General features: G+C 47.9%; 1 protein-coding gene across 7 annotated transcripts in view; it reads right to left on the bottom strand.

Moving 5' to 3' along the window:
* Window positions 1-11,345, bottom strand: part of Zer1 (zyg-11 related, cell cycle regulator) — a 29,005-nt gene extending 17,660 nt beyond the window's left edge. For 3 of the 7 annotated variants that reach the window (XM_006497931.4, XM_006497928.4, XM_017317318.2), the window contains exon 1: window positions 9,334-11,345. The gene's annotated coding sequence lies outside the window, so the exon portion shown is untranslated. Of the gene's footprint in view, window positions 1-8,975 lie in introns of all 7 variants that reach the window. The other 4 variants (NM_001290503.1, NM_178694.4, XM_017317305.2 and 1 more) reach the window with 3 other exon arrangements.
* Between the last annotated feature and the right edge of the window lie 3,599 nt (window positions 11,346-14,944).

The following is a 14,944-nucleotide window of genomic DNA, read 5'->3' on the forward strand; positions in this document are numbered from 1 at the left end:
CCCAGCCAGGCATGGCGGTGCAGAGGCAGCATCTGTAGCCCAGGAGGAGAGGTGCAGCACACGCACCAGCGTAAAGGCAGGCAGGAGACCAGCACAGGTACCTCCTTCAGGACGGCTGCCTCCATCAGGATCAGCAAAATGTACACCAACCCACAATGAGATGCCTTTTCCCACAGCCAGCCAGCTCTACTGCAGACACCAGGCCCTGGTGAAGATACGGATGCTGGTGGGACTGTAAGGCAGTGTGACTCGAGCAGTAACTGGAGATGCTCAACAATATTGACTGCTGAGCGGGAATGTGCTTTCAAGGTTCAGCAAGTCTGCCCACAGGACCATACCCAACAGAGGTGCTGTGTGAGTGTGCAAACAGAGCCAGTGAGATGGCTTGGGGGTAAAGGTGTCTGCCATGTAAGCCTGCAGACCTGATTTCAAGCCCCAGAACACACAGTGGAAGAGACAACAGACACCCAGAAGTTGCCTTCTGATCTCCTTACAGGGACTGTGGCAGGTACATACCTACATTCTTACACATATCTAGTAATAAATGAAACTTTGAAAACACACTAAATATTGAAAGCAATATTCTATGTGACGGCCTCCAGAAGAAGAGACCCGTGAATGTCCACTGACATTTGCAGGGGATAAAAACAGTAAATTCACTGCCACACAGCACTGAGAACACAGTCAACCACTTGGATGACCCATAGAGTGTAACAGGAAGGAGTCAGAAGCAAGAGGACACTGTGTTTGCTCCAGGCGTGCTCCCTTCTGCTAATACATAGGAGGTCTATGTTGGGACAGGCCTGCGTCCTTGGCAAGGATGTGTGTACACTTGAGGGGAGTTTCTGGGTGCAGATGGGCTTTGGGTCTTTCCTCTCCGTGGACTCACAGGTTGTCTCCATTGTGAGTTGTCTCACAGTGGAGAATACTAGAATTCTATAAAGAGATTAAAAATGGTTGTTGCCAGCCAGGTGTGGTGGCACATTTTAGTCCTAGAACTTGGGAGGCAGAGGCAGGTGGTTAACTATGAGTTCAAGGCCAGCTTGGTCTATACAGAAAGCTCCGGCCAGCCAGGACTACACAGAGAAAACCAGTCTCAAACAGCAAACCAAAACATTGGGACCAATCAAAGGGATCCATACTTGGAAGAGATCTGGATGCATTCCAGTGCTAAGCAAGTTAATATAGTGTCAACAATGGCTGCAGAACTGAATCTTCATATTGCACTTAGGTGAACAAGAAACAGTTCCTACAGGTTGGAGATGGTACAGTAGTTTAGAGTGCATACTGATCTTGCAGAGATCAACCTAAGCTTGGCTCTGTGTGAGTACTATGTACTATGTATATAAACACCTTGGGCATCTGTGGATTTTGGTACCCAACCCAGTCTTCAACTCAATCCCTTGTGATACTGAACTTGAGACAAGTTTAAGTGTTCTGAGATGTAGTACAGCCCATGCTTACCACATGAGATTTGGAATGAATTCCCAACATCTACCCAAAAGCACAGGTGCTAAGGTCAGACAGACAGGTCTGTGTTCTGACTCCATTCCAGAATTTACTGGTAAACAATGTCACTTCTTCAGACCACAGTGTCCTCAGCTGGAAAACATGAGGATGATAACTCTTCTCCAGGGCTGGAGGAGTTGAGGGGATAGTGCTGCTCACGGCACACAGTGCATGAGCTCTGGTCGTGGGACAGATAAGGATGTGCGAGCTCAGAGACTCAAGGCTACACTGTACAAACTGGTGTCTGGCTCCGTCCTTACAACAGCACTTCTCAACCTGTGCGTCTTGACCCCTTTGGGAGGGTGGAATGATTCCTTCACAGGTTATAAGACCATTGGAAAGCATAGATATTTATATTATAATTCATCATAGAAGCAAAATTACAGTTATAAAGTAGCAATGAAAATTATTTTAAGATTGGGGGTTACCACAAGAGGAACTATATTTAAGGGTCACAGCACTAGGGAGGTTGAGAACCACAGCCTTAGAGGAAGGTTCCAAATGGGGTATGGGCTTAGCTTCTATGTCCACTCCTGAGCCCTTTAAGCTACTCAGGACAGGAGGCAAGAGACAACATTGCCTGCACTGGGGACGCTGAGATAGGAGGATGACTGGTTCAGGACCAACCTGAGCAACTTAGTAAAACCCCATATTAATAAAATAAAAATGGGGGCTGGAGAGGCAGCTCAGTGGTTAAGAGCACTGGCTGAGCCGGGCAGTGGTGGTGCACGCCTTTAATTACAGCACTTGGAGGCAGAGGCAGGTGGATTTCTGAGTTCAAGGTCAGCCTGGTCTACAGAGTGAGTTCCAGGACAGCTAGGGCTACACAGAGAAACCCTGTCTCGGAAAGAAAAAAAAAAGGGAGAGGGGCTCTGGCTGTTCTTCCAGAGGACTTAGATTCAATTCCCAGCATCTACATGGCAGCTCACAACTGTCTGTAACTCCAGTTCCAGGTGATCTGACATCTATCTATATATGTATATGTATACATATATGTGTATGTATAATTAATACACGGAGCTAGGAGAATTAAAGGCATGGGCCATTATGCCCTAAAACTAACTTACATTTCGTGTGTGTAGGGGGGAGATACATGCTCACAGAACAGACACACATGGAGGCCAGAAGAGAATGCCAAAACCCCAAGAGCTGGGGTTTGAGGTCACTGCAAGCTGCCTGATGCAGGTGCTGGGAACTGAACTCAGGTCTCTGTAAGAATAGTATGTACTTTAAAACAGTTATTTTTTCTTAGCTGTACTTAAGTTATTTGAGATGTGTGAGTATTTTGCCTGCATGTATGTTCATGGACTACATGCCTGCCTGGTGCTTGAAGGCAAAAGATGTCACGGCACCCCTGGAACTGGAGTTATGGGTGTTTGTGAGACACTATGTGGTACTGGGTCGCAAACAAGTACTCCTAACTGCAGCGCCAGCTCTAAGGCCCTGGTATTTTGACTTTTTCTTTTTTGTTTTTTGTTTTGTTTTGTTTTGTTTTTCGAGACAGGGTTTCTCTGTATAGCTCTGGCTGTCCTGGAACTCACTTTGTAGAGCAGGCTGGCCTCCAACTCAGAAATCCACCTGCCTCTGCTTCCTGAGTGCTGGGATTAAAGGTGTGCACCACCACGCCCAGCCTTCTTTTTTTCTTTAAAAGCAGCTATTAGGATTGCCACAGCCACGTTTAGCCACACTGCTCTCACTTCTATGTCAAGTAGGGTCTGTTCTCCCTAGACCCAGGCCTCCCACACAACCCATGCTTCACCCGGCCCAGTGGAAATGTAACACTCTCTGGGGATAGCACAAATGGACTTCTTGGACAGCCCTAAGACCTTCCTCACTTGCAGACCCCTTAAGCCTGGCCTTCAGCCTAATGACATCAGAGGGAGCAGCATAGCGAGGCCAGCCCTGCTGGGGACCAGCTTTCCAGCTTCCTTAGTTCCTGGACCCTCTCTAGTTTACCCCCTCCACAGGATGGCAAGAGCCCCAGGCCTGCTCACCTGTGGCCCCACACTTGTAACCCCTCCATCTGCTAGGACTGTCCAGTTCCAATCAGTGAGTATCTTGCCTCTACAAAGCATGAACTAAGTCCTCTTACAGAGCCCATTCTACCATCCCAATGTCTAGGGAGGCCCTACCCCATGAGGAGGGTCTTGCTGAGGCTCCCCTGAGTCAGATTTTCTGTGTAGCCCTGGTTGTCTTGGAACTCAATCTGTAGACCAGGCTAGTCCTTCAAGCTGACTGTTCCTGTAGTAATTATGGACCTAGCCATGAGCTACTGAGGACACAGGTCCTATAATGAGCAAACCAGACAAGGTCCTGCCTCTATGAAACATTCTGGCACTAGAAGGAGACAATCAGCTACCTAAAAAGAACCCAGATACAGTCACATCTCACGAACAGTGCTCTGAAGGACAGAGGAAGGGTCCCTGTCACTCTGGGCTGGAGCATCAGGGAAGGTTTGACATTTTAGCTAAGACCACAGAGATGAGTCCTAGCTAGCTCTGAATGCTCGAGGTAGGAAGACACATGCAATGGCTGAGAGCTTGGGGTACAGAGGATGCAGGCACTGAGAGCCCAGATCCATGGCTCCTGGGAAATGAACACAGTTGGTACTGAATACTAAGCGCGGGGCTTGGGGAAAGGGAAGTTTCAACAACAAACACCATGGCAGGAGTCACAGTGGACTGGCAGGATGCGATTCTCATGAGGCTGAGCGTGAGTTCACTGTCCCCAGAATACTGCTGAATCCCTATGGGCCAAGGTAGAACCTTGTGCCTGGCTGGGAAAGAACTGCCTTTTCTGCAGGGCTGAGCCCTGGCCCCAGGTAGCTACCCTGCGCTAGCTGGGCTGCACACATGGAAGGGACACCATAATATCAGTTGCCCAAGTCACCAAAGGCCTCCAGAGAACAGACTGGTGAATGGTGTCACCTGTGTTCACCTCCTCCAGGAGCCGACCCTACAGCTTTGAAGGGGTCAGGGCTATGGGGGATCTGGGTGAGCTGGGGAGGAAGGAGCTGCCCTCATTGGAACCAAAGCCTAGAGGCTCACGACACCCTACCACTCCACCCCTTGGAGCCTTTAAGGGTTTCCACTCTCAAGGCAGGTTCCAGCCATCTGGAATTCTGGCAACTGGAGACAGTTTGGACTCTGAAATTGCTAGACAACCAGAGAAGAACCCCATGTCTCTTTTCTTACAGGCTCGTTAAGACATGCTGGGGGAAGGGCAGTGGAAGAAAAGATGGAGAAAAACAACAGCAGCCCAGGCAGCCACCCCCGCTGTGCTGTACCACCTCCATCCTCTGTGCTTCCTGAGGGATACCCAGCTCCTTCCAGAATTTACTTCCTACAGTTTCTTATTTAAACCAGCCAAACATCACAGCCCAGTACTCTGTACCAATAGAGACCCATTCATTTGCATAACAATTTGTCTATGACCCTCCCCCCAGCTGCCAGCTCCAGAGGACAGACTGGCGGCTTGCACCCACCCCCACATCCTCTGTGCCTACTAGTGCCTGGCATTTAGGCGGAACAAAGGTTTGCTGTTGCCAGTATCACCTCACGATGGCACTCTGAGGTAGAGACGGCTAGTCACTTGCTGAAGACGACACGGAGAACCCTAAGTCCCACAAAAGGAGCCTGAGATGACACCTCTGTACATCTAAAGTGCTCACCAACCACACTGCTTCATTCATCCAGTCAACCAGCTAGAGAGAGAGTTAGCTGAGCATGGTGATGCACACCTTTAGTCTGAGTGCTTGGGAGGCAGAGGCAGGTGGGTCCCTCTGAGTCTGAGGCCAACCTGGTCTACAGAGGGTTTCAGGGCATCCAGGGCTGTTACACAAAGAAACCCTGTCTCAAAAAAAACCACAAAATAAAAATAAAATGATAAATGAATAAGAGAGTAACCAATGTTCAGAGGAGGAAGCAAGGGACCACAGCAACATCTTGACACCTAGGAAGAGAGACTCTGGGGAGCCAGAGGATCCAAACCTTGGAGCAGTGCCCATCCTGTGAAATGTTAACCCATGAGCTCTGGGAACCCTCTTTATAGAGGTTGAATGTCTTCCAGGAAGGAATAGGTCCCAGGCTGGAGATTAGGGACAGAACGCTGCTGTGTCGATAGTCCAGACAAGTGTCAGGGGACTCTCGGGGACAGAGGTGCAAGTGAGGTTAGAGAAAGACATCTACAGAGTCGATGCCTGCAGGTCACTGCTAGGAAGACACAGAATGGGGGAAGACTGCACATGCCCAGCATGCTGCTGGTATCTCTCCTGACAAAGTAACAATGCACACACACTGAGGAAGGACAGAACACTGGGGCAGGCTGCTTGGGTTCTGCTTGTGTAGTCAAACTTCCTAGTGCCTACACTGCTCAGCCCTGGATACCCACTGGCTCCCTTCATCCTCCCAGGAGGCAGGGATCGATCTACAGCCTGCAGGTGTGGCATCTGAGGCTGTGTGCCAAGCAGTCTGCACAGTACATAGATATGCGCTCTCCACTCAGTAGGTCAGACCTGGGCTTTCCAGCTTTCCAGGTCTGTTCTCGGAGGTGCCGCCTACAGCGACTTGGGCAAGCCTCATTTTCTCTTCTCTGCCATCAGAACCTCCTTACAACTCCAAGCATCCTTGAGCACTGACCACAGATGATCTGGTTTTCTGGTAATGATTCTATGGGCACCATGGACCAGGGCTAGAAGCTTCCTAAAAGTAGGGACCGTGCACAAGTCACAGGACCTCCATTGTATATTAAAGAGCACATGTTGGGCTAGCTGGGATCCTCCCGTTTGTCTCTCCATCTCTGGGATTACCAGTGCATGTCAGCAGATGGCTTCTGTATATGGGTGCCGGGGATTGAACTTGGGTCCTCGTGTTTGCAAGCATGCTTACAGTCTGAGCCATATCCCCAGGACTTTGCTCACTTCTGAAGCCAGAAACCCAGCTCTAGTGAATGAACCAGGTTTGATGTTGGTCCCCAAAGAGCTGACTCCATAGTGGTTTCTGAGCTCACATTCCTGGAATCAAGAACTGCAGCAGTGAGGCTAACGAAACACACCCACCAAAGGCAAGACCGTAAGATGCTTCAGTGGTTAGTGCTGCCGAGACTGAAAGCCTGCATTCAGCCTCGGGCCCCTCATGGTGGAAAGAGAACAACTCTTATAAATTGTCCTCGGGCCTCCACAAATGTGCTGTGGTACTTCCCTAAGTAACTGTTAAACACAAACGAACACCTGGAGGCAAAGTGGGCCCTGAGCATGTGGGCCCTAGATGCCCCTGTACGAACCCAGTGGCATGAACGGTAACAGCAAGTGTTCTTCACCACTGCGAGCATGAGTGAAGGATAAACTCTTCTCTGACCAGTGTCTGGTTTCATCCTACCGCTCTCTCCAGGGTCAGCAGGGGCAGGAGGACACCATTCTCTGCGTAAAGCAGGGAAAACCGAGGTTCAGAAGGAGCAACAGATTCACGTAACTATATACAATAAGCTGGCAGCAGAACTGTGCTAGGCCCTGGCTCACCACAGTGCTAGTCTGGGGTTCTGGTCAGAGAAGCTTTCTCTGCCGTTGAGGCTCCTGTCTTCTAATCACTGACTTTACACATTTACATGTTACTTAATTTTGTGGTGCATGGGGTGGGCCCCAGGGGTTTATGGACCCTAGGCAAGTGTTCTATCACTCAGCCATAGCCTCTGACCCTTGGCCTTGCATTTTCAAATCCTCTGGCCCTGCTCAGCCAATAGCACAGGCCTGATGATGTAGTCAGGTTCAAGGGCTGAGAAGATCTGGAGTTGTTCTCCTCAAAGGCTGCAGATTTTCAGCCTGTGCCAGGGGCCTTCAGAATTCACAGCCTCTACCTGAAGTTCGATCACACACTCAGTGCCACAGATAGGTCCAACACAGTTCTTTTCCAATCTGTCTGGAAGACATCGTTTTGCTTATATTATGTTACAGAATGGGGATATTCAGGGCTTGATTTTAAAAGTCCTTTTTGGGTCAGGCATGGTGGTACACACATATAATCTGATGGAACTGTATCAGGAGGCAGTTGCAGATCAAGCTCTATGAATTCAAGACCACATAGCAAGATTGAAGCCAGCCTTGTCTACATGAAACTGCCTCTAAATAAATAAATGAATAAATAAATGTATGTATGTATGTATGTATGTATGTATGGCCACCAGCTGGAGTTGGTGGCTCCTGTTTGCAGTCCTAGCCTTTGGGATGCTGAGGAGAACTGCTGAGTTCAAGCTCAGTCTGGATTCCACAGGCCGTTGCCAGTCTCACTACAGAGTGAGAACTTGTCTAAACAAACACAACAAACAATCAAGGCCAAGGTCACAGATACCCCGAAGAACAGACCATTACTTTTACCAGTGAATGGTGTCATAAAGTTCTACTTAGCTTCCCCCAGTATTCCTACAAATCCTATGAGCCAGGGGAGTCAGACAGAGCTGGTGATGCCTCCAGCTGATGCTAGAAAGAAGGGCTGCAGGACTGTGTCGTGGGTGGATCCCTCCTGTCATGTACCACACTGCCACACATGCACCCTGTAGCTTAGCAGTCCTATTCTACAGATGGAAAGACCGAGGCAGAAGGTCACCTGCTCACATTCTAACTACGAGGAAACAGTAATGTGACATGACTTTCCCGCAGAAATCTCTTTTAATTTCTGCCATGGATGTTCAGTACAGACAGCAAGAGGGCACTTAAAACACAGGGCTGAAGTACATTGGTCATTTGTCACCTCAGACAATTGATTCTTCTCCAACATTTCAAAAATTACAAATCAACCCTGCATCACAAGCCAGTCCCTAATATGTTCCCTGCGGTTATTTCTTCTCACTTGATTTCCTTGCCACCCACTCTGCCTCCTTCATTCAGACCCAAGCGGGTTCTCTTGCCACCACAGGATCTTTGCGCCTGCTGCTGAATGCTGAGCCCCCAGAAAGCTGTAATGACTTTCTACCTCACTCATCTCTGCTCAGACAGAAACCTCATTAGAGACCTTCCCTGACCATTCTATACAGAGGTCCCAGTCTCTGCTTCGTGACACCTATTACTATCAAACATGTTGTACGTTTATTTACTGAATAAGGCAAAGCACATCGACCCTTCATACCTAACAAGAACCTCTTGGTCAAAGCATAGCTTCTGTGACCCCCCTTTCAATGCTATCTCCACCGGTCACTCTAACTTGAAGCCTGTAGAGAACCATTCTGTCAGAAACATCATTGAGTTAGCTTTTCCCAGGCATTAGGCACCACTACCCCCAACCCTCTGCTCCCCCTCCCGTCTCTGTCATACACACAAGGCACAAGCAAACCCGGGGAAGCTTTGACTGGTTAAAGAGCAGCTAAATCTACCCAGAGCTAGCCAGAGCGGTCAGTTTTAGTTTCACCTCACCTATGGGAGCCATTGATCTTCAGCAAGCCCACCCGCTCTTTTCCGACCCTGTTGCACTATCTTGTACCTTGGCATCGCATTTTGGGAGCTGATCCAGGAGCCAAGCCATCCCTAAGCTTTTAAGTAGCACGGCTTCGGGGGTTGGGAGAAGACCTAAACTCATCCAACAGGTAGGAGGGGCAGAGGCTGGCCTCCTAAGCCCTACGTTGAGCCCCCATTTTGCAAGGGCGAGCGTCGTTCTCATTCTAGAGAGAGCTCAATTTTCAAGGCAAAATCCTCAGACCTGGGTGGCAGGCGACGAGCGCCATCCCACCACTAGCCTGTGGTGGACCTCTGCAAGGAGTCGCAGCGACAATGCTTAGACCCTGAGACAGGGTGAAGAAAAGGATGCAGGTACGTCTCTTGGCTCGGCATTTAGGACGTACCCTAGGAGGGGGCGGCCCTCAACGGGGAGACAGGATGCTTCGCAGGCTTACAAGCGGAGGCTGCGGCCCGGGGGAATCGGCGGCCAAAGCGCCGCAGGAGGTCGGATCCGGTCCGGGTCCGGGTCGGCGGGGCGGGGCGGGGCAGGGCGGGAATGCTGCGACCGGAGCCCCGGACGGAGGCCGTTCCCTTGCCCTCGGGCCGCCGGCTGCTTGGCTCCGGGCCCAGCCCCTCCCCCCGATCCTGTTCCGAAGGCTTGGAGAGCCTGTGGCTGCGGGTGTGCTGTCAACAAAGCGTCACTTCCGGGCCGCCCCTTAGCAGCAGAGGAGGGGTTCTCTCGTCTTGTCCCGCCGCGAACGTGGGCGGAGGCGGCTGAAGGTTCCGGGTTCTCTGGGCTGCTCCTGCCCAAGCTGAGGCCCCAGTCTCCACGTTAGCTTCCAGGGTTCCTTCTAGCGAGGGGCTAACTCGCAGGAGCAGGTTCAGGACAGGATTGACTCCATCTTACCTAGTTAGTGCTGACTCACCCGGTGCCCAACCCGACGTCTTTTGGGCGGTCTCTAAGCAGCCACCACATTGCCCCTCAAAATGTGCTCCTCCTTCTTTCCTTCACGAAAAGGGCCATTCACCCAGGAGCTGTCAGATAGCAGGAGTGAGGCTGTTCTTGGCCACTGCGTTTTCTTCTAGTCACCAAGGATCTCTTAACAGTTGTTTCTCTCTTCCTCCAATAGTGCCCTACTGTCCATCATTTTATCTTTCAAAAATATTATTTTAATTATGTACATAAGTGTATATGTGCTTATGCACGTGACGGCAGCTGCCTGCTGAGGACAATAGCCCCGGAGCCCATGAAGCTGAAGTTACAGGTAGTTGTAAGCCCCACAAACGTAGGAACCGAACAAGCTCTCTGGTCTATACTTCCTTTTCATTTTAAGATTTTTTTCCCATTTATTTATATGTGTGCATGCATATGCACATGTGCAGGAGATCAGAGCACTGTTGGCTGGAGAGGGTTCTCTACACCAGCCACGTTGGTTTCAGGGATCAAATTCAGTCCTCACCATGCTTGTACCAAGCACCCTTACATGCTGGGCCATCTCACTGGCCCCATCACCATTTCTTCTCTTGATTTCTACCATAGCCTCCGAACACAAATCCCTTCGTTCCTTCTGCAGTCTCACAATCAGGGCATCCAGACTTTTCATCTACCTTCTCTCCTTACCCAGTCCCTCAGTAAATTGTTTCCTTCTGGTCTCCTGTCCAGAACGTTCACAGTTGAAATCAGTGTGGGCTCTTTGCATCTCTGTCATTCTAAGCTCAAACAATCAGGCAGTAGGCTTAAACATTTTTCTTACTGCCCTCCACATCTGGTAAACTAACAACACTTTTTGCTTAAGGAATGCCCTGGAGTGAGGTTAGAGAGAAAGAAGGGAGGGGATGTGGAGGCTCAAACCCAGGTCCTGTGGCAGACAGGAATTCTATCATTGAGCGCGCGCACACACACACACAAAATACTATACATACACCTTAATCTTAGCACTCAGGAAGCAGAGATAGGCAGATTCCGTTAGTTTAAGCTAGTTCCATGACAGCCAAAACTACACAAAATAACCATGTCTCTAAAACAAAAAACAAAACAAGAAAAGGAGAAAAAATAAAAGAAAAGAGAAAGTAGATACCTTAAGTAGGAAGGTAAATAACTCAAAATAGGTTCAGGAAGTCCCTGAAACTAACCAGATTCACTAAGACCCTCCCTGCCAGAGAAAAGAATAAAAAGTTGAGAGTTCTTAGTCAAGCTGAGCTGCAAAGAAGATACTGAGACCAGACCAGCTACATGTAAGAAGAGGAAACAAGCTGAGCTGCCTATGAGAGATTTAGACCACAGTCAGGTGGAAAGTACATTTCCCAGTCTGTTTAGCTCTCTGCAGACTATGCTCTGTGCTATAGGTTTCCAGCTTTTCTGAACTGTCATCTTCGCAGAGATGTGCCTTGGTCATGCCACTGTCTTTGAGTCATTTCTGTTCCTGTAAGTAATACCAATAAAACTCACTAGCTCACCAAACTGGACTGTGGTGGTATATTTGGTCTGTCCGGAATTCCCTATCCGGGGTGAGTAGACATGCATGTTGTTAACTTTCTAGGAAAAAATTGTCACATAACACCCTGTGTATGGCAATCCTAACTCAGCAATGTATTGAAACAATTCTACATGCACGACTGTCTTAGTTTAGGGTCACTATTGCTGTGAGGAAACACCATGACCAAAAGCAAGTTGTGGAGGAAAAAGTTTATTGGGCACACACTTGTCCATCATAGTCTTTGAAGGAGGTCAGAGCAGGAACTCAGATGGCAGAAGCCTGGAGGCTGGAGTCCATGCAGAGGTCATGGAGGTCACTTGTTTGCTCATCTTTGTTTGTTTGAGGCAGGATTTCTCTGTGTAACTCTGTCTCACACTATAGGCCAGGCTGGGGTTAAACTCAGAGATCACCTGCCTCTGCCTCCCATGCACTGGGATTGAAGGTGTGTACAACAAGTGGGCTGATACATCTAAGTATTTTTTAAAGATTTATTTATTTATTATATGTAAGTACACTTCATATAGGTGTCATTCTTCAGACACCCTAGAAGAGGGCATCAGATTTCATTATGGATGGTTGTGACCCACCATGTAGTTGTTGGGATTTGAACTCAGGGCCTTCGGAAGAGCAGTCAGTGCTCTTACCCACTGAGGAATCTCTCCAGCCCACATCTAAATTTTTATGCAGGCATTTTCTCAGTGAAGGTTCCCTTCTTTCAGATGACTCTATCCTGTGTCGAGTTAACATTAAACCAGCCAGTAAAATGACCAAGTGAGATTTATTCCTGGAATTCAAAGATGGGGGTCAATCTTTTTTTTTTTTTTTTTTTGGTTTTTTGAGACAGGGTTTCTCTGTATAGCCCTGGCTGTCCTGGAACTTACTCTGTAGACCAGGCTGGTCTCAAACTCAGAAATTCGCCTGCCCTGCCTCCTAAGTGCTGGGATTAAAGTCGTGTGCCACCACGCTCTGCTTTAGGGGTCAATCATTCTAATACAGGGCATTGACATAAGAAGGAGAAAAGCATCTTTAATCCCAGCACTCTGGAGGCAGAGGCAGGCGGATTTCTGAGTTTGAGGCCAGCCTGGTCTACAGAGTGAGTTCCAGGACAGCCAGGGCTATACAGAGAAACCTTGTCTCAAAAACAACAGCAACAACAACAACAACAACAAAACAAATCAAAAAACAGTTAAGAACACTGTCTGCTCTTCCAGAGGTCCTGAGTTCAACTGTCAGCAACCACATGGTGGCTCACAGCCATCTGAACTGGGATCTGATGCCCTCTTCTGGTGTGTCTAAAGACAGTGACAGTGTACTCACATATATAAAATCAATAAAATTAAAAAAAAAAAAAGATTTAACCCTGTCTGGCTGTGATCCCAGTACTTGTGTAGAAGCAGGAGGATCACCTAATGTTATTCCAGGTCATACTTGGCTACATAGAGGTCACTCCAGGCTACCTAATAGCCTGCTCTTCTGAGTTTGAGGCTAGCCTGGTCTATATAGAGTTTCTGGCCAGTCATGGTTATATAATAAGACATTGTTCTCAAAAAACAAGCCAAACGCCGGGCGTGGTGGTGCACGACTTTAATCCCAGCACTCGGGAGGAATAGGCAGGTGGATTTCTGAGTTCGAGGCCAGCCTGGTCTACAAAGTGAGTTCCAGGACAGCCTGGGCTATACAGAGAAACCCTGTCTCGAAAAAGAAAACAACAACAACCACCACCACCAAAACAAAAACAAACAAACAAAACTCCTTAGTTAAGTTGGGACAGAAAAAAATTCATAATATCATAAAAGCCAAATTAAAAAAATCAGAGTTGACACAATATTGTGAAAAATGGTAAGTTTTTACTCCAAGATCAGGGAAAAGGGAAAGATGGCCTCTTCTGTCTACTCAACACAGGGTTACACATATTTGTAGCCGGTGTTGGTTACTTTGTGGGTTCTTCTTTCTTCCACCCTTCTCCCCCTCTGCCCCCCAACACTAGATAACAGAAAAAAGGATAGAGAGGAAAGGAAGGAGATCCCTGAATAAAGTTAGGGAAGCAACATTATCATTAAGACTATCATTAAGGAGCCTACTGACTAGGGGTAGTGAGTTCCTGGGGGCAAGTTTGATCTTTGCTGTCAGGGTATCTAATTTCTTCTTGTTTCTTTCTGCACGACTACTTAACAAACCACAACCCACCATACCTCTCTGGGCCCTAGCATTTATTTTATTTTATTGGTTTTTTTGAGACAGGGTTTCTCTGTATAGCCCTGGCTGTCCTGGAATTCACTTTGTAGACCAGGCTGGCCTCGTACTCAGAAATCCGCCTGCCTCTGCCTCCCAAGTGCTGGGATTAAAAGCATGTACTACCACACCCGGCCTTATATATATCCTCTGAAACGTCCCTAGCATTCCAAACTTTGCACCATCACAGAAATTATCTGCAGCTGGCAAAAGCACACCATTGCTAGAGCACCAGGCAAATCATAGTCAGCGTCTGTGGTCAGTGCAAAGCAGCCCCACATCCCACACCCAGGGTTAAAACAAAAACACATTCTTATAATTTTCTGTAGATTTTTTTTTAAAGATCTACTTATTTATTATGTATACAGCGTCCTACCTGCATATATACTGAAGGCCAGAAGAGGGCACCATATCTCATTATAGATGGTTGTGAGCCACCATGTGGTTGTTGGGAATTAGACTCAGGAAGAGCAGCCAGTGCCCTTAACCACTGAGTCATCTCTCCAGCCCCTATTTTTGTGTTTTTAAAGAAAACAAAAGTGCCATTATACATCCTCAACAGCATAGATTTTTTGTTTTTTGTTTTTTCAAGACAGGGTTTCTCTGTGTAACCTTGGCTGTCCTGGAATTCACTCTGTAGACCAGGCTGGCTTGAACTCAGAAATCTGCCTGCCTCTGCCTCCCAAGTGCTGGGATTAAAGGCGTGTGCCACTACTGCCCGGCTAACAGCATCGATTTTTAAAAAAGAAGGGAAGAGAGAAAGAAAGAAAGAAAGACAGAAATGCAAGTTGATAATCCTTATTTCACAACATGTGAGTGCTGAGAAATAAATCCAATGAGATTGTAAGATACAATAGAATAGAAAATCTGTTGCTTTCTTTAAACACTAGAACAACCTGAAAATATTTAAAAGAATGATGGGTTTGTCAGTGCATGATTTTGATCCAGGAGGCAGAGATAAGAGGATCTCTGTGAGTTTGAGACCAGCCTGGCATATATTGCATAAATAGATAGATAGATAGATCTTATTAAATGAATTTTTGTGGGCCAGGCATAGATAGTGACACATGCCTTTTTATCCAAGCACTCCTGAAGCAGAAGCAGGCAGATCTCTGTAGGTTAAAGGCCAGCCTGGTCTACATAACAAGTTCTAGAAGTGCCATGGGGGAGGGGTAGCTGTCAGTTCAGATGCCAGAGGTTGATGTTGGATATCTTCTTCAGTCACTGTTTTTGGAGACAGGTTTCTCACTAACCCTGGAAGTATTTGACTCTGAGTTTGTCACAACTGCAGATTTCACATGGGTGC

Source organism: Mus musculus, chromosome 2 (genome assembly GCF_000001635.26).
Source record: "Mus musculus strain C57BL/6J chromosome 2, GRCm38.p6 C57BL/6J".
NCBI lineage: Eukaryota > Metazoa > Chordata > Mammalia > Rodentia > Muridae > Mus > Mus musculus.